This window comes from Mobula hypostoma, chromosome 1 (genome assembly GCF_963921235.1).
Source record: "Mobula hypostoma chromosome 1, sMobHyp1.1, whole genome shotgun sequence".
Classification (NCBI taxonomy): Eukaryota; Metazoa; Chordata; class Chondrichthyes; order Myliobatiformes; family Myliobatidae; genus Mobula; species Mobula hypostoma.
This window is the reverse complement of record NC_086097.1, coordinates 213,900,262-213,924,545: the sequence shown is the minus strand read 5'-3', so window position 1 is coordinate 213,924,545 and position 24,284 is coordinate 213,900,262. Positions and strand designations below refer to the sequence as shown.

The following is a 24,284-nucleotide window of genomic DNA, read 5'->3' as shown; positions in this document are numbered from 1 at the left end:
ACCCATTCCTCCTTTCTCCTGGCCAGGGTTTCAGTATCACGTCTGGAATTGCCTACTCCTGCTAGCCTTGTCCTTCCACTTAACAGGAACAGGAAGACCTTGAGTGCTATCTCATCTTTAACATGGTCTTCTTCTTTTCATGGGTGCTTTTGTGTTTCTTTGTTTTGTGGCTGCAAATCTCAAGGTTTGTATAATGTATACATGCCCTGATAACAAATATACTTTGAAGTTTGAAAAACCTCCCAGTTGCCTGTGATCTCTTTGCCTGCAGACAACCTACTGTAATCATCCTCTGCCCTCCGAGGGTAGCAGCACGAACCAGCGGCTCCTCAGAGGGAAGCGACTCGAACCAGCGGCCCCTCAGAGGGAAACGAATCGAACCAGTGACCCCTCTGATGGGCAGTGATTCAAACCAGTGGCCTCTCCATGTGAACCAACTCAATCCAGTGGCCTCTCCATGTGAACCAACTCAATCCAGTGGCCTCTCCGTGTGAACCAACTCAATCCAGCGGCCTCTCCAGGGCAGTGACACGAACTCAGCAGCCTCTTCGCAAGCCACTCGCTCTCTTTCACATTTGCCTCGATGCTTTAATCTTCCTTGACTCTTTAATCAGTGAGAAATGTGGTTAATAATGGGTTCTCATATCATCTCTGAGCTTCTCCTCATGCTCGCATTTCTCTCCTGGAGTTTTCTTGGGATCAGCAAAGCACTAGCTCACTCGCTCAAACTACAGACTGTAAGGCACAGGTTCCAACAGTTTTAAAAACAAAATTAAGATAAAAATAATAAAAGACATAGAAAAACTAATATGATTGACTATCTGGAAGAATTCGCTTGAGGAATCATTGTTCACTGGCTCCATCTTGACTTAGGGCTGATGGGTAAGATAAATATAACAAGGTGAGACTAGGATATTATATGGAAACTTGGCTAAGGGAGGGACAGATTGATGTTCTTATTGTTTGTCCATGTGGGTGATCTGTCAGTTTTTGTGTGAGGGAGGGGTTTGTGAGTTTTTGTTTCTTTTTCTTTTGGTACAGAGGGCGATTGATGTCTTTCTTTCAACTACTCCTATGGTTTTCTGTATATTATAGCTATCTGGAGACCACAATTCTTAGAGCTGTAGTCTGCATACATACTCTGATAATAAAATGAACCTTTGAACCTTTAGACCTTTTGCATTAAAGTAAATACAATTTAATCCAATAGACCTCCTTCACTCATGAGCAATTTCCTGCCTGTCGTTCCTATTCACCTTGCTATCACTGACTTTGGCATCACCTTCCAGCTTCTCATTTGTATCCCTGATGCTTGGGATCTCGCACCGGCCCCCCCCCCCCCACGACCCCCGCCCATCTAATTTAAACCCATCCTAACAGAACTAGTAAGTCTTGTTAGAATGTCATGTGCATTAAGCAAGTAAAGAGTCAATAAGAGACGTAGCTGCAGAGAGAAGAGGCAGTATTTCAATCATGGCGTCACTACTAGGGAAATGTTCTCAAGCAACTCTAATGCAAATATCAAATTCTTGATTGACTGTGTGCATAATAAGCAGTTAAGATCATCACATACTGAAACAATTTGGGGAATTTGTAATTAATTCACTTTTATAGCTGCTCATATGGCTACGAAGGACAACATTATCGAAGCTTTCCATCATCCAGTGCTTGTAAAGAATTCAATAATATGAGGAGGCAGAATGTTAAAGGGTAAAAGAACAGCTTTATTTGTTACACGTACATTGAAACATACAGTGAAATGTGTTGTTTAAATCAAATCAACTCAGCGAGGTTTGTGCTGGGCAGCCGACAAGTGTTGCCACGTCTCTGGCACCAACATAGCATGTCCGCAACTCATAACCCTAACCCGTATGTATTTGGAATATGGTACATTATTAGCAGAAGGCCAACAAAATCATGATTTAAAACACCAGATTTGTTCAACTGCTTTTTTTAAAAAAAATTCCTTGTTTCTTCTGTCACTAAACATTTCAACTTGGTGTCCACAATTTAGCTGTAAATAATTTTTTCATGAGTGCAGCTTGTCATTTTTGACATTCAAGCATCTGTCAGATTCAACATAGAGCTTCTGTGAAATCCCCATCTCTAAACTATTGTAAAATTTAGTGTGCCCTAGAAAAGCTGTCAAAAGACATGAATTGTTCACATGACATCCAACCAGAAGTTGCTTCCACTCACAACAAGATGAGGGTATAGGAAAATGCTAAATGGCACAATTTTGAGATAGCATTCTTCAACAGAATAAAATGATCATCTGGCAGCTAGAAAAGGGACATCATCCTGAGTAAAACATTCGATTACTGCAGTCACTTGAAACAATTGTAGCTTTCCTGGGTGATTAGTTCCAGAATTTTGAAAATGGAAGTTAAAACGCGTGAAAGTTCTTTCACAAAATTATAAATGTGATCTAACAATTTTTGCCATTGAATCACAATAACCCGAGACTTGACTAGGAGGGAAGCCAGCAGTTTTGTTCTGAAATCTTCAATGTTTTATTTGACCAGTTATTAGTCTGCTTTTATTGCAGAGAGGATGTGTACACAGCGTGTTGGACACCACTCATGTTCAGAAATATGCCACTATATTTGCAGTATTTGAACCCAATGACTGGAACAGAATTTTGCTGAATTCACGTAATACAGATTTTATGTACAGAAAGAGCAAATAAATATTCTGCAAAACTGTTGAAAATTCTAAAACAAAGAAGCCTTTATTCAGCAATCCTTAATGTGTGCATTTTATGGAAACTCTTACTGACCCTGCCAGTTATAAACTGTGAAGGAGAACGTACATTCATAACTATGGCAGGGATAAATAATTGAACTGAGATCAAAATGCATCAGAAGTGCCTGAATTCCACGTCTCTGATGGCAGCTGAATTGAAACTGGAGCAACAAATTGTCTTCGGTGACATTGTATAAGACATTCCTCTCCCACAGCTTGCAGAAATTGATCATTTAAAAGGCACATCACAAAACCTTGTGAGAGTTTGTATGTTTGTAATTTCTCATATTTTGCTTTCATAATAATGTGTAAATGAGTGCACAGAAGAGATTTTACAAAATACAAAGTTTTGCATGCGTTTGGTGGTTCTGGGCTGAGTAAGGAAACATTAAAGATGTATTGTGTAAGCTTTATTTTACCTTCAAGAATCACCAGTCATCACTGTGAGGCTTATGCTTGAAGCCATCAGTTTGATTGGGTGACATGGTAGTGTAGCGGTTAGCACGACGCTACCTCGGTTCGTGGCATCAGAGTTCATGGGTTCAGTTCTGGCTTCCTCCGTATAAGAAAGTTTGTACGTTCTTCCCATGTGTTCGTGGGTTCCTCTGGGTACTCTGGTTTCCTCCACAATCCAAAGACTTAACGCGTTAGTAAGTTATTTGGTCATTATAAATTGTCCTGTATTTAGACAGCGGGTTAAATCAATGGTTTTCTGGATGGTACAGCTCAATGGTCTTGTTTCATGCTGCATTTCTGAATAAAAATAAATCAAATAAAATCTGTATTTTTCTTGTGATTTCTATGATGTAGTCCAAAGTAAAAAAGTGTATTCTCAATCAGGCTTATTAAACATTTTCATGAGATAATTTTTTTTCTTCAGTTTTGTGTGGCAAAAATAAGTACTTAGTTTTGATATTGCACATTCTGCTTTATTTACTAATGTGTCATGCAAAATATTTATTGTCTTTCCACATTAATATTCTTAATACAAATATGTTTTACAGAAGTGTTAGTATTGAGGGAAAACCTCCAATTTTCTGTTTGCCATGGCCCCAATAAAGCTTAATTCATCTCAGCTGGACTCCTTGACCTTCCGTTCAGTTAATTTTTACCAGACAACAATGACCACAAAGTGCACCACATGACACGCTCTTGCTAACTTTACTCATTTCTCAATAACTTTACCAATTCCTCTCGTTGGCAAAATTACACCACAATGCTCTCATACGTGCAAGTTCATGTGTCCAGTCCTCATACATGCATGTGACTCCTGCTTTCAAAATACATTCAGCAAAGTCGGTTTCTCAACTTCACAAGCAATGCCTGACAACTGAATTCCCTTTATTATCAATTTTCCCATTGTGTAATTTAATGTACCAGATCTTATAGTGTAGATGCCACCCCATGCCCTATTGTTATATCTTACAGAGTGCCAGGCTGAAGCAGAGACCCATTCCTTCCTGAGGTGTCAAATCAACCAGCTGTAGCTTCACCACAAAACCTTGGTGCAGCCGAGATTACTGGCAGTAGAGGTTGTCTGTACCAAGCCTGGGAGATCCTAGTTTCCAGTGGAAATTCAAGGTGAGCAGCTAGTCAGAAGGCTGGTGATTCATAATCATGTAATGGACTCTGCTGATCCTACTAATCTTCCAGTTGGACATAACTACTGGCAGTTATGGTGCTAATTGATAATTTGAATATTCTGATTGTAGTGGGGGCTGTATGTTGCATCTTCACAAATTCTATTCCTTCCTCCTTAATCGAATCAAAATTTGGAAATGGAACAAAATGTGGTTATTTCATTGTACTTAGTGCATGACCAGGCACTATGTTCTCCCAGAACGCCTCTGACTAACTCAGTATTCATGGCTGGAGAGGATCCAGAGAGGGGCAACCCCTACACCCATATCCATAAACTCCTACATATTGAAGCTCAGACTCACAACTTGCTCCACCATACCACAGTTTACATTGTTTAGTTCTACTTTATAAGATGTAGAAATCCACTTTTTAGTTAATCACACTTTAATCCACTTTTTAACTAAGCACAGAAAAATTGAGAACACTCATAAATACTTACCACTAAAAGCAGAGTGTTCTTCTTCCTTCACATCCTTAATTCCCACCCTCAATTTCAGCTCATTCCTGCCCTACCCGATCTTTCTATCTCTCCCATTTAAGAGATCTTAGATGCTTGGTTCTCTACTACTAACCTGCTAAACTCTCCAAACAACCCTTTCTGTAACTGGAATTGGTTTATAATTGTGGCTTGTACCAAGATACCGTGAAAAGCCTGTCTTGCATACTGTTCATACAGATCACAGTGCACTGAGGTAGAACAAGGTAAAACAATTACAGAATGCAGAATAAAAATGTAACAGCTACAGAGAAAGTGTCGTGGAGGTAAACAATGTGAAAGGTCATAATGAAGTAGACTGTTAGATTCAGAGTTCATCTTCTTGTACTGGTCCAGTAGTCTTATAACAGCAAGGTAAAAGCTATCATTGAGCCTAGAGGTATGTGTCTTCAGGCTTTGATTCTTCTGCCCGATGGAAGAGGAGAGAATGCCTGGGGCGGGTGGGATAATTGATTATGATGGTTGCTTTACTGAGGCAGTGACAAGTAAGACAGAGTTCATGGACTGGTTTCCATGATGTGCTGAGCTGTGTCCAAAACTCTCTACAATTTCTTGCAGTCGAGTCACATGCAGAGCAGTTGCCAAACTAAATAGGATGCTTTCTATGGTCCATCAATAAAAAATGGTTTGGGTCAACAGAGACAGGCCAAATTTCTTTAGCCTTCTGAGGAAATAGAGGCACTGCTGCGGTTTCTGGGCTATGGAATGTATATGGTTACACCAGGACGTGTTATTGGTGATGTTAACTTTTAGGATCTTGGAGCTGTCAACTTCAACACTACTAATGTAGACAGGAGCATGCACGCTGAACCACCTCCCAAAGTTAAAGACAGGCTCTTTTGTTTTACTGGCATCGAGGGAAAGGCTGTTGTCATGACACCATGCTACTAAGCTTTCTATCTCCTTCCTGCCCTCCGACTCATTGCTATTTTAGATATGATCCATTACAGTAGTATCTGGAAACTTGTAGATGGAGCTAGAGTAGTACCAAGTCACACAGTCATGAGTATACGGGGAGTGGAGCAGGGGTCTAAGGACACAACCACTCCCCGTATACTCATGACTGTGTGACTTGGTACTACTCTAGCTCCATCTACAAGTTTCCAGGTACTACTACAAATCCCAAGACAGCCCCTTTAAATCATAAAGCAGTACATGATTTTCCATTTGTTATAGACAAGTTTCAAAACAGAGCCATTACCAAAGGTTGGACTATACCACACATTGGAGGGTTGCAGATTTTGTTCCTTTATTCAAGAAAGGGAGTAGAGATAGCCCAGGAAATTATAGACCAGTCAGTCTTACTTCAGTGGTTGGTAAGTTGATGGAGAAGATCCTGAGAGGCAGGATTTATCAACATTTGGAGAGGTATAATATGATTAGGAATAGTCAGCATGGCTTTGTCAAGGGCAAGTCGTGCCTTACGAGCCTGATTGAATTTTTTGAAGATGTGACTAAACACATTGATGAAGGAAGAGCAGTAGATGTAGTGTATATGGATTTCAGCAAGGCATTTGATAAGGTACCCCTTGCAAGGCTTATTGAGAAAGTAAGGAGGCATGGGATCCAAGGACACATTGTTTTGTGGATCCAGAACTGGCTTGCCCACAGAAGGCAAAGAGTGGTTGCAGACGGGCCATATTCTGCATGGAGGTCGGTCACCAGTGGTGTGCCTCAGGGGTCTGTTCTGGGACACTTACTCTTCGTGATTTTTATAAATGACCTGAATGAGGAAGTGAAGGGATGGGTTAGTAAGTTTGCTGATGACACAAAGGTTGGGGGTGTTGTGGATAGTGTGGAGGGCTGTCAGAGGTTACAGCAGAACATTGATAGGATGCAAAACCGGGCTGAGAAGTGGCAGATGGAGTTCAACCCAGATAAGTGTGAAGTGGTTCATTTTAGTAGGTCAAATATGATGGCAGAATATAGTATTAATGGTAAAACTCTTGGCAGTGTGGAGCATCAGAGGGATCTTGGGGTCCGAGTCCATAGGACGCTCAAAGCAGCTGCGCAGGTTGACTGTGTTTAAGAAGGCATCTGGATGAACTCAGCAGGTTGGGCAGCATCAGTCAGAAACGATGAGTCGACGTTTCGGACAGGAAGCCTTCATCAGGACTGAAGAATGAAAGATGGGCGTGCGGATAAGGGAGTCACGGAGGGACCGATCCCTGCGGAAAGAAAAAAAAAAACGACTCCCTTATCCGCACGTCCATCCCCACTGATCTCCCACCCGGCACTTATCCCTGTAAGCGTAAGTGCTACACCTGTCCCTACACCTCTTCTCTTGCCACCATTCAGGGCCCCAAACAGTCCTTCCAGGTGAGACAACACTTCACTTGTGAGTCTGTTGGGGTCATCTATTGCATCCGGTGCTCCCGGTGCGGCCTCCTCTACATCGGTGAAACCCGACGCAGATTGGGGGACCGCTTCGTTGAGAACCTTCGCTCCGTCCGCCACAACAGACAGGATCTCCCGGTAGCCACCCACTTCAACTCTGCTTCCCATCCCCATTCAGATATGTCCATACATGGCCTCCTCTACTGCCATGATGAGGCTAAACTCAGGTTGGAGGAGCAACACCTCATATACCGTCTAGGTAGTCTCCAGCCCCTTGGTATGAACATAGAATTCTCCAACTTCCGGTAATTCCCTCGCCCTCCCTTCCTCTATCCCTATTTCACTCTACCCCCTCCCCCAGCTCCCTCATGGTTCCGCCTCCTTCTTCTACTACCCATTGTTTTCAGGGCTATGATGTCAATGCTTCCCCTCCCCCACCCCTTTGTCTTTCAAATTACTGGTCTTTCAACTGAAGCTACAAGCATTCTTCAAATCCTTCCCCATCTTTCATTCTTCAGTCCTGATGAAGGGTTCCTGCCTGAAACGTCAACTCATCATTTCTAACTGATGCTGCCCGACCTGCTGAGTTCATCCAGCGTACTGAAAGTGTTGCTTTGATCACAGCATCCGCAGTTTATTTTGTGTTCAGAAGGCATATGGTGTATTGGCCTTCATTAATCATGAAATTGAATTTAGGAGCCGAAAGATAATGTTACAGCTGTATAGGACCCTGGTCAGACCCCACTTGGAGTACTGTGCTCAGTTCTGGTCACCTCACTACAGGAAGGATGTGGAAGCCATAGAAAGGGTGAAGAGGAGATTTACAAGGATATTGCCTGGATTGGGGAGCATGCCTTATGAAAACAGGTTGAGTGAACTCAGCCTTTTCTCCTTGGAGCGATGGAGGATGAGAGGTGACCTGATAGAGGTGTATAAGATGATGAGAGGCATTGATGGTGTGGATAGTCAGAAGCTTTTTCCCAGCGCTGAAATGGTTGCCACAAGAGGACACAGGTTTAAGGTGCTGGGGAGTAGGTACAGAAGAAATGTCAGGAGTAAGTATTTTACACAGAGAATGGTGAGTGCGTGGAATGGGCTGTCGGCAATGGTGGTGGAGACGGATACGATAAGGTCTTTTAAGAGACTTTTGGATCGGTACATGGAGCTTAGAAAAATAGAGGGCTATGGGTAAGCCTAGTAACTTCTAAGGTAAGGACATGTTCGGCACAACTCTGTGGGCCGAAGGGCCTGTATTGTGCTGTGGTTTTCTATGTTTCTATATACTTTAAGTGGAAATACCCTTGTGGAGGCGCAGATTTCTGCTTGACAGATGTGAATCACACTCCAATATGTATATACTTCGAATTTTACTCAAGTCAAAAATCATGACCCTTCAGACGAAAGGAGTTTTGTCTAAGATACTAGAGGGCGCTGGCTCTCCATGCCTTGGTAATGAGTCAGCATCATCAGTCAGGAGAGGTCAAAAATGTGAAGTTGGAACGGGAAGTGGGTATTATTGACTTATTTGTTAGTGTTCCTGACAGTGGTAAACATATTTTAAGTATCTTAATGACTCACAGTTTTAAAATGGAGGACAAAAGGAATAGTTAATACAATGGTGATAGTGAAATATCACTCCATTATGTAGCATATCTTTGAACTTAAATGTACTCTTTGATGGGAAATTTAAATGTGTGTGATTAAGTGGCAGATTGACACATTAGGATTCAGTCCTTGTATCAGGAAGGATTTATTTGAAGTTAACTGAGTGTTAGTTATGCGCTGACTGCAGCTCTATTAACAGTTGTGTTAATGTCATCAAAATGCCTTTTTTCCCAAAGAACTCAGCTGAAAATTCCCAGGAGTGTTGTACCTTCACAGAACATTTGTTTTTTTACCCCCTTCCCCACAGAGCAGCTTTCAGAATGAAATCTTTTAACAGGTGAGTGCCTGAACTATAATAACAGCCTTTATTGTCCGTTATGCTGGAAGATAAGGCTCTAATGATGAGATCGTTTCTGCTTCCTGTATTCAGTTGATAAAACAGACTTCACATTAAAAAGGACTAACGTGCTTATTTCTCAGAAATGGGTCATGATGAGAGACAGAAAATGAAACAATGAGTCAGATAAATACATTGGACAGAAAATGAGTACGTCTCTGTTACAAGTGGGCAATTTCTGTTTCCCAGATTTCTGCAATATACTGCACATGTGATAGTTACTACAAAAGGGTGAGGAGAAAAATATGTTAATCCTTCTTGGTACTTACAAACATAGATGGAAGACATTTAACCTCTTGTACTCAATCTCTGGACCATGATCTCAACTTTGCCCTTTATTACTTGACTGGCAAGATTCTAACAAATTCAGGTCCAAAATCTTCGTGTCATTGAGACACCCCGTGAAGACAAGGAGGGAAAAAAAAACTGAAGCAAGTCAGGGATGACTGGGTGGACACCTTCCTAGAATCCATTGACAATAGGCTGAATGAATTAGAAAAAAGGACTCGAATTATGAAAGAGGGGTTCTTGTAGAGGAGGGTCATGTAGGAGAGAGATTGGTATACAATAGTTCTTAAGCAGTTCTTTTGGATCCAGGATAATTTACTTCCATTTTTGCTTTCTTAAGGAGGTGATTTTAGGAATCAAAGACTTCCACTGATGCACTAATAGCCCTTGGACTTATTTTTGCCTTTCATATACTGTAGCTAACTGTCCTTTTGTCTTTCCATTGATACCAGAAACCCTAGACATCCTGATTTTCTTGCCTGTCCTGTGCTCTAAACTTGCTTTTATAAATATCTCATTTGCCTTTCAGTGAAGCTGGTGATGTAGGGTTTTATATTCCTCATGCTCCTAACTGGTGGGTCTTTGTACCCAACTTACTTCAGTTTCAACTACTCCTCAACAAACATTAACAATATTTATCCTATTACACAAATAGAATAGTAATCATTCTGTGTAGAACCAGTTTCAACAAACACCCAAGCAACAAGCACCTGGATGAACTCAATGGGTCAAGCAGTATCTGTGAAGTGAAAGAAATTGTCAGTGGTATTGGATCAAAAGCCTGCCTCAGGACTGTACACAAAAAATGCTGGTGAACGCACCAGGCCAGGCAACATCTATAGGAAGAGGTACAGTCGACGTTTCGGGCCGGGACCCTTTGTCAGGACTAACTGAAAGAAGAGATAGTAAGAGATTTGAAAATGGGAGGGGGAGGGGGAGATCTGAAATGATAGGAGAAGACAGGAGGGGAGGAGGGGTGGATCTAACGGCTGGAAAGTTGATTGGCAAAAGGGAGAGGATCATGGGACGGGAAACCTGGGGAAAAAGAGAAGGGGGGAGGAAAGCCCGGAGGGTGGAGAGCAGGCAAGGAGTTATAGTGAGTGGGACAGAGGGAGAAAAAAGTGAGAGAGAAAAAAAAGGGGGGGAAAATAAAAAATATATATAAAAAAAATTAAATAAACAAATAAGGGATGTGGTGTGAAGGGGAGGGGGGCATTAACGGAAGTTAGAGAAATCAATACTCATGCCATCACATTGGACCATAACCTTGTCTTCCTTCATGAGAAGCTTTAAAAAGCAAACCCACCACCAATGATTTTGTAAACAATAGCTGAAAATGGTCATCTTCAATAGCAAAGCGCTAAATGGGTCTCGGTAGAATCATCTTACCCAAATCTGATTTTTTTTGGTTTTGCATCATTGATTGCCAATGCATGGTTTGCTTTAAATATTGTTTTTTGAGTATGAAACATTTATTATGTAACTAAATACAGAGGTGGGTGATACAAGGAAAGAAAATCCATATTCACATTTTTCAAATGGGAAGCTAACAATCCTAATAACAATATCTTGAGACAATAAAGCAAAAGCAGCCAAATTCCTACAAGATTTAAACCAGATAAATGTAAATGAAGAAAAAGCTTTTTTTATATATCTAACACTATCCATGCTTACAAGATAGGCCTCAACACTAAGCACCCAGAAATAAAATTTAGTATTTGTGATAGTGCAGGAAACATAGCAACCATTTTTCCGCCAAACAATTTAGTGACCTACCAGTGTTGGCACCTGCCCTACAGACAACAGGTGTTCTCGTGCCAGGAAAGGTGATAACTCCAAAGGGCCTGCTGCAGCACTTTAATGGGCTAGGAACAAACATCAAAGTGAAACGAAGGCCACTATGATCAACTGAGCAAAAATTTTATAAGGCCACGCTCAAGGGTAGAAATTAATAGCAGGATGCACCAACTAAATATGCCCTTCGGTCACATTATCATGCATCATAGTCATGGTCATACTTTATTGATCCCGGGGGAAATTGGTTTTCGTTACAGTTGTACCATAAATAATAAATAGTAATAAAACCATAAATAGTTAAATAGTAATATGTAAATTATGCCAGGAAATAAGTCCAGGACCAGCCTATTGGCTCAGGGTGTCTGACCCTCCAAGGGAGGAGTTGTAAAGTTTGATAGCCACAGGCAGGAATGACTTCCTATGACGCTCTGTGTTGCATCTTGGTGGAATGAGTCTCTGGCTGAATGTACTCCTGTGCCCAAACAGTACATTATGTAGTGGATGGGAGACATTGTCCAAGATGGCATGCAACTTGGACAGCATCCTCTTTTCAGACACCACCGTGAGAGAGTCCAGTTCCATCCCCACAACATCACTGGCCTTAAGAATGAGTTTGTTGATTCATTGAAGTTTGCAGGTGAAATTCAGTTTTGTAGTCAATACAACTGAATTTTGGAATTGGCTTCAGCGAATGTATTACCATATCACAACCATCATGCATAAGGCCACAGAAGAATATTCTGTTCCTATATGTGAAAATTTCAGAATTCACATGTGGTTGGTATTGAGTATACCAAATCTGTATTTAGCATTCCAGGATTGCAGATGAAGATCTTGAAAGATTTATGAAATGATCACCTCTAGATCACTCTTGACTATCTTATAAATATCTACCCTTAAATGTCCATGTTAGATGGGTGGATGCTGAATTGACAGCAATATATGGGAGCTAAGTAAAAACAATCATGGTGGGAGCTGCTCCTCACATTGTAGCGTAGATTCTTTCATAGAGAAACCATGGATCCATTTTCCTCAGATTACACCTTCAGGAAAAATGCATCTTCTCAACTAGATGGTATTGTTTGGTACTCACCATACATTCAGACTCCCATGGAAAATTCATCTCAATCTTCTTTTTGCTTCATGACCACATCCAAGTCATGATCCTAACAAGTGGGTCTGCAACAGAATTAAATATATTAAGTCCTGACGAAGGGTCTCGGCCTGAAACGTCGACTGCACCTCTTCCTATAGCTGCTGCTTGGCCTGCTGCGTTCACCAGCAACTTTGATGTATGTTGCTTAAATATATTAAGGATTGGTGTCAAGTAAATCTGTCACTGAACTTACACTTTTGCTAACCTTGCTTACTTCAGTGGTGCACAACGTGGAGACGATAATCCAGAATCAATAACATCCAAGATCTACTATCAAACTGCAGTATGCAGACAGCGTTGTTTCTCTGCACTCTGGGAAAGCAAGCCTCAGTCCTTCAACGATTCATTCTGTGAAGCATATGCAGGGATAGGCTTCATGCTGAACATCTGCAAGACAAACATTCTCTACCAACCTGCCCCTGCTGTACAATATTACCCTCAATCCACAATGCTTCATAGCAAGGCCCTGGACATTGGAAACAATTTTCTTCTCTCAGGAGCCACCTCCTGGCAAAGGCAGACAATAATGATGAAACTGGCCATCATCTTCAATCACTCGCAAAGGTTTTGATAATGAAGTAAATTTAAAAATCAAGATCTCAAATCTGACACAAAACGCATTGTGTACTGGGCTGCAGTGATTTCTGCACTGTACCTGCTTCTGAAACCTGGAGTACCTACCGAGTCATGTCAAGGCTCTGGGAAGATTCCACCAACATTGCCCTTGCAAAATACTCCAGATTCAATGCAAGGACAAGTAAATCGACTTGAATGCCCTTTTTCACACCAGCATCACTAGCATTGAGACTCAAGTTACGCTCGGTGGCTAAGTTGCTCAGGCTACATCACCTGCATGCCCAACACCAGATTCCCAATTCTTAAGTTCTGTCATGGAAGGGAATGACCAAGTAGAGTGAGGAAAAGATTCAACAATGTGTTCAGAGCTTCTAGAACAAATCCAGTGTTGCAATAGAGTCCTGGATACCTCTGGCCCATCACTGCTCAAAGTAGAGAAGTATGGAAGAAGCCAAAGAGTGGTGGTAGAGAATTGCTTCTCTGAGTGGAGGCCTGTGACTAGTGGTGTGCCACAGGGATCAGTGCTGGGTCCATTGTTATTTGTCATCTATATCAATGATCTGGATGATAATGTGGTAAATTGGATCAGCAAGTTTGCTGATGATACAAAGATTGGAGGTGTAGTAGACAGTGAGGAAGGTTTTCATAGCCTGCAGAGGGACTTGGACCAGCTGGAAAAATGGGCTGAAAAATGGCAGATGGAGTTTAATACAGACAAGTGTGAGGTATTGCATGTTGGAAGGACAAACCAAGGTAGAACATACAGGGTTTAATGGTAAGGCACTGAGGAGTGCAGTAGATCAGAGGTACCTGGGAATACAGATACAAAATTTCCTAAAAGTGGCGTCACAAGTAGATAGGGTCGTAAAGAGAGCTTTTGGTACATTGGCCTTTATTAATCAAAGTATTGAGTATAAGAGCTGGAATGTTATGATGAGGTTGTATAAGGCATTGGTGAGGCCGAATCTGGAGTATTGTGTTCAGTTTTGGTCACCAAATTACAGGAAGGATATAAATAAGGTTGAAAGAGTGCAAAGAAGGTTTACAAGGATGTTGCCGGGACTTGAGAAACTCAGTTACAGAGAAAGGTTGAATAGGTTAGGACTTTATTCCCTGGAGCGTAGAAGAATGAGGGGAGATTTGATAGAGGTATATAAAATTATGATGGGTATAGATAGAGTGAATGCAAGCAGGCTTTTTCCACTGAGGCAAGGGGAGAAAAAAACCAGAGGACATGGGTTAAGGGTGAGGGGGGAAAAGTTTAAAGGGAACATTAGGGGGGGCTTCTTCACACAGAAAGTGGTGGGAGTATGGAACGAGCTGCCAGACGAGGTGGTAAATGCAGGTTCTTTTTTAACATTTAAGAATAAATTGGACAGATACATGGATAGGAGGTGTATGGAGGGATATGGTCCGTATGCAGGTCAGTGGGACAAGGCAGAAAATGGTTCGGCACAGCCAAGAAGGGCCAAAAGGCCTGTTTCTGTGCTGTAGTTTCTATGGTTTCTATGGTTTCTATGGTATCTTTTGGGATGGCATTGAGAACTTCAAGTCCATACACTAGTAGGACACAGAAACCTCCATTAACAATGGAAAGCACATATCATCTCACAAAGTACTCAAGTCGGGCATCAGCTATCCCACTTGTGGAAGTCAGTCATGGTCACTTAGAGCCCACAGACTTGGAGGAGAAGTAAGTTATTCTCAATCTCTATTGACTGCTTAGGGAGTTTCATCTCCAACAGTGTTATTCATAAGTTTAACTATACAGAATCTTAACAACAAATTAGCCTTTGATGATTAAGGAAATTTAAAATCAGGACCTCAGACCTGGCACAAAACTTGTAGTCTACTAGGCAGCAGTAAATTAGCCATTCATCATTATCCTTTAAATTAGCCATTGCTGAAAATCCATATGAAAAAATCATGCAAAATAGTTTACAATCTTCCAAATATATACAGTACACTTAGTAACTTAAAAGCTACGGACAGAAGTAGCTTACACAGTGCCTCGAATCTGCATCATTATATGACCATTACTGATCGTTACACTGGCCTCAGACCCATTAACCTGCCCATTTTTCATAATCCTTGATTTCTCTGCAGTCTAAAAGGATTTTCAGGATGGGCTCGAATATACTCAGTTGACACAGGATCGACAGATCTCTGGAATAACATGACTTCAGGTATTAAAAACAGAACTGCTGAAGGTAGAAAAAAATGAAATGAGGTTGCGAACCCATGACCTCAGCAGAAATCTGAATGCAACCAGTGCCAAAATCAGCACCAAGTCATTTTATTTATTGATTGATTTAGAGATACTGTGCTGAACAGGCCCTACCGGCTCTACGAGCCACACCGCTCAGCGACCTACCCTATTCACAGGACAGTTTACAATGTCCAATTAACCTACTAACCAGTTTGACTTTGGAATGTGGGAGGAAACGCAACATTCACAGGGTGGATGTACAAATTCCTTACAGACAGTGTTGGAATTGTACTCCAAGCTCCAATTCTGTAATGGCGTCATGCTAGTCGCTAGTCATTCATGATATTCCAGTTTCTCTCACAGTCTACCTTGAGAAGCAGGAGAGAGAAAATAACTATCCCTTCCTGTTTTAATCCCTGTTCTATTCACACAGATGTGATTGAACATTCTGGGGTAAATTAAAAAAAACAAAAGGAGCATGGTTCTCTCAACACTTGAGCCCATTTCAGTCTGAGTACATCTGTTCTATTTCAATTGATGCTCACAGATTCATGGAAGCAATTCTAAGGTCACTGATTGTATCACACAACAAAGCAACAGAGAACTGCAGCTAAACATGCACATACATACCTGACAAAGATTAGTTTCCCTTTAATAGCCTTTTACATTTGTGTGACTCTGCTCTTCGCCTGGTGGCACATGAGGCAACCAATTCCTTCCACATCCAGCAGATCGTGCTCTAGGTCGTTTCCATAACAAAGGCCTTTTTTTTATGTGGTCAGCTCATTAGCCTGACTCATAACTCTCAACCAGGCAATCCAGCTAGATATGTTGATGGGGGAGGGCCGCTACTCATCTCCCAACCAACGTAATTGCCCTGCTGGAATTCAGCGTGGTATTTGGAACAGGTCAATAGTCTGCTTACTGAGGTTTTTATAAACAGAGGTTTGGATTCATACTTTACCAATTCTGAACCAGGAAAACTGCCACTTAAACAGCATATTTCATACTTGTTTCTCTGAAAGCATACTGCACTGCTTGGACGCTGTGATGTGAGCAGATGAAAAACATACATGTCTCCCAAAAGATAGCCTAATAAAATTTATTTTGTAGGTTAATACAACCTTCAGATGAAAGGGCCAACTTATCTTGTATGAAAATACTAAATGCTGCATTTTCCTGACTTCCTGATTTCTTGGTGCTCCCCTGACAAGTGCATACTCAGCCAATAAGCATTACATTTGAGTCATTAATTCCAGACTAATTTGCAGGTTTCGTAAAATCACAGTCAATTTAATCAGTCAACAACTCAAAGGTAAATAAAGCAAAATCATTAACACCACAAACAAGGCGATCAAGCTAATATATTACCAGCTGTAGGAGATCCTAGCCGTGGATGGAGTAGCAACCAGCACTTGAGGGAAGGTTTCAGTCGGGAGGTAGGGCCTAGTTTTTTTCTATTGAGGCCAGGTGGAGTATTCCTGATCATGCCTTCTGCCAGCTTTCATTCTGGCCTTGGCACCAGACATCAAAGCTGCCAACCAGCAGGTCTGATGGCATCGCTGAACCTTGAAATTTAAATATTAATGAGACCTGGGAGTTAAAAACTAAGATGGGCACAAAGGCATCTGCAGATACTTTGATTTACAAAAGCATCTTTATTGAAAAGGGAAATGATCATCCTCCAAAGTAGCCTTGGTCTCACCACCCTGCTCCTGTCAGGCAATTAGGATTAAAGTCGAACTTTTTATGTGTAAAATATTAACATCAGAGCATGGTTTGTCATTCAATCTTTGTTTCCCTGTGAAGAAAAATGATAACCAATAGAGGTGAATGATTTTCTACATTTCAGTTTTGTGCTTCAAGACTGGAGTTTTAATCAGGTTTCTGACTGTCTGGTATTTTACCTCCTGTTTTCTATTTTCCATTTCGTGGACAAATTCCCCTGCATTTCTCCAAGGGTTAATCTTTGCACACCACATTCACCCATAGAAAACCACACTATCAAGCAATTTACATATCAATGCCATGCAGAGCCAACAATATTCAAAATGACCATCACACTTGCAGCTGTGCAGTCAGAACCTATTCACTATCTGCCAACTATTAATCCCAAACAATGTAAAATGGTTTCATCCATCCGGGTTTCTCAGCACTTGATTGATTGGTAACAAAAAGCTTTTTGACAAGTCAGTTAATTTATTTTCACTTTGTTGTTATAGGATAGGCTAGAGCCATGCAGATATATCTGACAACACCCACGCTACTACAGCTAAACTGAGCCCTTAAGATATATTATGAGGTTCACGTAACTTAGGAAAGCCGTTCCCTTATCCCCTGCTTTCTTCTTTTACAAGTTCTCCATCGAAGCAAATTATTCATGCTGGGGCACAGTTCTACAAATGTTGTCAGTCTTCCAGCGTCTCAGTCGAACAGCCTTTATTAATGTGTGATCATGGACACTACACATCAGTTAATTATTCAACCATGGGAGCTTCTTAGTTATGCCAATGTTTCTTGCCCTTAACGTTCCTGCAGGTAGTTTTCAGTAGTGCTTGCAATGTTTTCACCAAAAGGTGGTCAGAGAAGAAATCATTTCAAGTTGTATACTTTGATAATAAATGAAACGTTGAACTTTAGAATTTCTCTCTTTCTTAGTTTACTGAGATAAATTCCTGCCCACTGCCTGTAAGGAGTTTGTATGTTCTCCCTTGGTGCTCCGGTTTCCTCCCGCAGTCCAAAGACATACCGGTTGGTGGGTTAATTGGTCATTGTAAACTGTCCTGTGATTAAGCTAGGGTTAAATCAGGCACTGTTGAGTGGCGTGGCTCGAAGGGCTGGAAAGGCCTGTTCTGTGCTAAATCTCAATAAAATAAAAATAATAATGCAGCCAAGCTTGTCCAAATTGGCAAGGAGTTGGCTTTAATAATTCTGCAATATGGAGCTGGGGTTTGCAAGCTATTAAGAATTCAAAGGATAATTTGATTCTATTTTTCCACTGGTGCACACCTGATGTATTATGGAAATGTACCACAGACAGCAAAAGGTAGGATTAATTATGTTTCTGCTACCTCCAATTGACTTGAGTTGACTTTATTACTTACATCCTTCATGTACATGAGGAGTAAAAATCTTTACGTTACGTCTCTGTTTAAATGTGCAATGTGCAATTTATAGTAATTTATAATAAATAGTAAGTACAACAGGACAGTCAACATAACATAGAAATACAGTTGTACCTGTCCAGTGACTCTTGCAAAAGGTAAACATGAGGATACCAAAAGTTTCTTCAAATACATGAAGTATAAAAGAGAGGCGAGAGTAGATATCAGACCACTGGAAAATGATGCTGGAGAGGTAGTGATGGACAAACTGAATAAGTATGTTGCATCAGTCTTCACTGTGGAAAACACTAGAAGTATGGTGGATCATAGTCATAGTCATAGTCATACTTTATTGATCCTGGGGAAAATTGGTTTTCATTACAGTTGCACCATAAATAATAAATAGTAATAGAACCATAAATAGTTAAATAGTAATATGTAAATTATGCCAGTAAATTATGAAAAAGTCCAGGACCAGCCCATTGGCTCAGGGTGTCTGACCCTCCAAGGGAGGAATTGTGAAGTTTGATGGCCACAGGCAGGAATGACTTCCTACGATGCTCAGTGCTGCATCTCGGTGGAATGAGTCTCTGGCTGAATGTACTCCTGTGCCCACCCAGTACATTATGTAGTGGATGGGAGACATTGACCAAGATGGCATGCAACTTAGACAGCATCCTCTTTTCAGACACCACCGTCAGAGAGTCCAGTTCCATCCCCACAACATCACTGGCCTTACGAATGAGTTTGTTGATTCTGTTGGTGTCTGCTACCCTCAGCCTGCTGCCCCAGCACACAACAGCAAACATGATAGCACTGGCCACCACAGACTCATAGAACATCCTCAGCATCGTCCGGCAGATGTTAAAGGACCTCAGTCTCCTCAGGAAATAGAGACGGCTATGACCCTTCTTGTAGACAGCCTCAGTGTTCTTTGACCAGTCCAGTAATAAAGTGTGTGAAGTTACCATTACTAAAGAGAAGGTTCTTGGGAAACTAAAAGGTCTGAAGGTAGATTAAGTCACCTGGACTAGATGGTGTACACTCCAGGGTTCTGAAACAGGTAGCTGAAAAGATTGTGATGGTATTAGTAATGATCTTTCTAGAATCACTAGATTCTGAAATATTTCTGGAATACTGGAAAATTGCAAACATCACTCCACTCTTCAAGAATGGAGAGAGGCAGAAGAAAGGAAATTATAGGCCAGTTAGTCTGACCTCAGTTGGAGATGTTGAAGTCGATTGTTAAGAATGTGGTTGGGGGACTGGGAGACCATAGTCAGCATGGTTTCTTCAAGTGAAAGTCTTGCCTGACAAATCTGTTGGAATTATTGAAAGAAATTACAAGTAGGATAGACAAAGGAGAATAGGTTGATGCTGTGTACTTGGATGTTCAGAAGGCCTTTGATAAGGTGCCACACATGGAGCTGCTTAGCAAATTAAGAGCCCATGGTATTACAGGAAAGATACTAGCATGGATAAAGGAGTGGCTGATTGGCAGGAGGCAAAGAGTGGGAATAAAGGGAGCCTTTTCTGGTTGGCTGCCAGCGACTGGCGGTGTTCCACAGGGGTCTGTGTTGGGACCGATTCTTTTTATGTTATATGTCTATGATTTGGATGATGGAATTGATAGCTTTGTTGCAAAGTTTGCAGACAATACGAAAATAGGTGAAGAGGCAAGTAGCATTACATCCTTACTTTTATCTGCTAGTCCCCTTGAAATGAATGCTAACATTGCATTCACCTTCCTCACCACCAATCCAACCTGCAAGTTAACCTTTAGGGAATCCTGCACAAGGATTCCGAAGTCTCTTTGCACATCGGATTTCTGAATTTTCTCCCTGTTTAGAAAATAGTGTATGCTTTTATTCCTTCTGCCAAAGTGCATGACCATATACTCCTCGATACTATATTCCATCTGCCACCTCTTTGCCCATTCTCCTAATCTGTCTCAGTCCTTCTGCGGCGTCTCTTCTTCCTCAACACTACCTGCCCCTCCACCTATCTTAGTATTGTCCGCAAACTTGGCCACAAAGCCATCAATTTATCATCCAAGTTGTTGACATGCAACATAAAAAGAAGCAGTCCCAACACAGACCCCCGTGGAACACCACTAGTCACAGACAGCCAATCCCAAACACATTCCTTTATTCCCACTCTTTGCTCCCACCAATCAGACAATGCTCTATCCGTGATAGTATCTTTCCTGTAACACCATGGGCTCGCAACTTGTTAATCAGCCTCATGGGCAAAGACAGATGCAAAATACTTATTCAGTTTGTCTGCTATTTCATTGTCTGCAGAATCTCCTGTGTTTATGGTGTTAATAAGGCTAGGATATAACAATAACTCAAACAACAGGAATTCTGCAGATGCTGGAAATTCAAGCAAAATACATCAAAGTTGCTGGTGAACGCAGCAGGCCAAGCAGCATCTATAGGAAGAGGCGCAGTCGACGTTTCAGGCTGAGACCCTTCGTCAGGACTAACTGAAGGAAGAGTGAGTAAGGGATTTGAAAGTTGGAGGGGGAGTGGGAGATGCAAAATGATAGGAGAAGACAAGAGGGGGAGGGATAGAGCCGAGAGCTGGACAGGTGATAGGCAAAAGGGGATACGAGAGGATCATGGGACAGGAGGTCCGGGAAGAAAGACGGGGGGGGGTACCCAGAGGATGGGCAAGGGGTATATTCAGAGGGACAGAGGGAGAAAAAGGAGAGTGAGAGAAAGAATGTGTGTATAAAAATAAGTAACAGATGGGGTACGAGGGGGAGGTGGGGCATTAGCGGAAGTTAGAGAAGTCGATGTTCATGCCCTCAGGTTGGAGGCTACCCAGACGGAATATAAGGTGTTGTTCCTCCAACCTGAGTGTGGCTTCATCTTTACAGTAGAGGAGGCCGTGGATAGACATGTCATAACAATAACTGTTAGCATTATATAGAATACACAGGAACAAAGGGATTTTGATGTCTCTGTCTCTGAAGAAGCACAAATAAATAAGATGATTAAGAAAGCATGCATACAGTATGCTTATCTTCATTAGCTGGGGCATAGATTGAAAAGCAGAGAGGCTATGACACAACTACATTAAACAATAGTTAGGCCAACACTGCAGTACTATGTGTGGTTCAGGTCACCATGTTATGGAAAGGATGTGATTGCACTGGATGGGATGGGATTCAGGATGTCTGGGACAGAGGACTTCAGCTATAAGGAGAGACTTGACCGGTTTTCTTTTCTTTGGCTGTGGAAAAGGCTGAGTGGCGACCTGACAGTGATATACAAAATTTTGAGAAACTTAGATCCAGATAGTGAGAAACCTAATGGAAAACTCTTAGCTGAGGAGCTTATGACCAGAGGGCATGGGTTTAACTAAGAGATAAGGGATCTGACAAAGATTTCTTCACACGCAGGTCATTTGAAACTTAGAAGCCAGTACCTGAAGTGGTGGCTGGAAGTCAAGCCATATTTAGATAAACACTTGTTGCACTGCAGAGAAGGCAATGGGCTGGGTGTTGAGCAACAGGGTTAGCACAGAAAAGTATTTGATGGCTGGCACAGAGACAGTAGTCTGATGAGTATGTTTCTATGCTGAACGATCCTATGACTTAATGACTCTATGTACTGGAGTTTGAATGTGCCTAATTGAATCTCATCCCAACATAATCAGTGTTGCTAATACTTATAGAAACCACAGAAAAACTACAGCACAGAAACAGGCCTTTTGGCCCTTCTTGGCCGTGCCGAACCATTTTCTGCCTAGTCCCACTGACCTGCAAACAGACCATATCCCTCCATACACCTCCCATCCATGTATCTGTCCAATTTATTCTTAAATGTTAAAAAAGAACCCGCATTTACCACCTCGTCTGGCATCTCGTTCCATACTCCCACCACTCTCTGTGTGAAGAAGCCCCCCGCTAATGTTCCCTTTAAACTTTCCCCCCCTCACCCTTAACCCATGTCCTCTGGTTTTTTTCTCCCCTTGCCTCAGTGGAAAAAGCCTGCTTGCATTCACTCTATCTATACCCATCATAATTTTATATACCTGTATCAAATCTCCCTTCATTCTTCTACACTCCAGGGAATAAAGTCCTAACCTATTCAACCTTTCTCTGTAACTGAGTTTCTCAAGTCCTGGCAACATCCTTGTAAACCTTCTCTGAACTCTTTCAACCTTATTTATATCCTTCCTGTAATTTGGTGACCAAAACTGAACACAATACTCCAGATTCGGCCTCACCAATGCCTTATACAACCTCATCATAACATTCCAGCTCTTATACTCAATATTTTGATTAATAAAGGCCAATGTACCAAAAGCTCTCTTTACAACCCTATTTACCTGTGACGCCACTTTTAGGGAATTTTGTATCTGTATTTCCAGATCCCTCTGCTCTACTGCACTCCTCAGTGCGTTACCATTAACCCTGTATGTTCTACCTTGGTTTGTCCTTCCAACATGCAATACCTCACACTTGTCTGTATTAAACTCCATCTGCCATTTTTCAGCCCATTTTTCCAACTGGTCCATGTCCCTCTGCAGGCTCTGAAAACTTTCCTCACTGTCTACTACACCTCCAATCTTTGTATCATCAGCAAATTTGCTGATCCAATTTACCACATTATCATCCAGATCACTGCTATAGATGACAAATAACAATGGACCCAGCACTGATCCCTGTGGCACACCACTAGTCACAGGCCTCCACTCGGAGAAGCAATTCTCTACTACCATTCTTTGGCTTCTTCCATTGAGCCAATGTCTAATCCAATTTACCACCTCTCCATGTATACCTAGTGACTGAATTTTCCTAACTAACCTCCCGTGCGGGACCTTGTCAAAGGCCTTACTGAAGTCCATGTAGATAATATCCACTGCCTTCCCTTCATCCACTTTCCTGGTAACCTCCTCGAAAAACTCCAGAAGATTGGTCAAACATGACCTACCACACACAAAGCCATGTTGACTCTCCCTAATAAGTCCCTGTCTATCGAAATGCTTGTAGATTCTGTCTCCTAGTACTCCCTCCAATAACTTACCTACTACCGACGTTAAACTTACTGGCCTATAATTTCCTGGATTACTTTTCGATCCTTTTTTAAACAACGGAACAACATGAGCCACTCTCCAATCCTCCAGCACCTCACCCGCAGACAATGACATTTTAAAGATTTCTGCCAGGGCCCCTGCAATTTCAACACTAGTCTCCTTCAAGGTCCGAGGGAACACCCTGTCAGGTCCCGGGGATTTATCCACTTTAATTTTCCTCCACAGCAAGCACCTCCTCCTTTTCAATCTGTACAGTTTCCATGATCTCACTACTTGTTTCCCTTAATTCCATAGACTTCATGCCAGTTTCCTTAGTAAATACAGACGCAAAAAACCTATTTAAGATCTCCCCCATTTCCTTTGGTTCTGCACATAGCCAACCACTCTGATCTTCAAGAGGACCAATTTTATCCCTTACAATCCTTTTGCTCTTAATATACTTGTAAAAGCTCTTTGGATTATCCTTCACTTTGGCTGCCAAGGCAACCTCATGTCTTCTTTTAGCCCTCCTGATTTCTTTCTTAAGTATTTTCTTGCACTTCTTATACTCCTCTAGCACCTGATCTACTCCCTGTTTCCTATACATGTCATACAACTCCCTCTTCTTCTTTACCAGAGTTGCAATATCCCTTGAGAACCAAGGTTCCTTATTCCTATTGAATTTGCCTTTAATCCTGACAGGAACATACAAACTCTGCACTCTCAAAATTTCTCCTTTGAAGGCTTCCCACCTACCGATCACATCTTTGCCAGAGAACAACCTGTCCCAATCCACACTTTTTAGATCCTTTCTCATTTCTTCAAATTTGGCCTTCTTCCAGTTCAGAACCTCAACCCTAGGTTCACCGAAGGTTTCTCCTAATCTGCTTTATATTCAGCGGGAG

At 41.6% G+C, this 24,284-nt stretch overlaps 1 long non-coding RNA gene across 3 annotated transcripts in view; it reads right to left on the bottom strand.

Annotated features, from left to right (window-relative positions):
* Positions 1 to 1,773: 1,773 nt before the first annotated feature.
* Positions 1,774 to 24,284, bottom strand: part of LOC134343084 (uncharacterized) — a 51,850-nt gene continuing 29,339 nt past the window's right edge. The window contains exons 1-3 of one of the 3 annotated variants that reach the window (XR_010017152.1): positions 12,668 to 12,691; positions 12,400 to 12,485; positions 1,774 to 3,498 (exon numbers count right to left, since the gene is read on the bottom strand). This is a non-coding gene — a long non-coding RNA (uncharacterized LOC134343084). Of the gene's footprint in view, positions 3,499 to 11,335; positions 11,375 to 12,399; positions 12,486 to 12,667; positions 12,692 to 15,877; positions 16,058 to 24,284 lie in introns of those variants that run through there. The other 2 variants (XR_010017153.1, XR_010017154.1) reach the window with 2 other exon arrangements.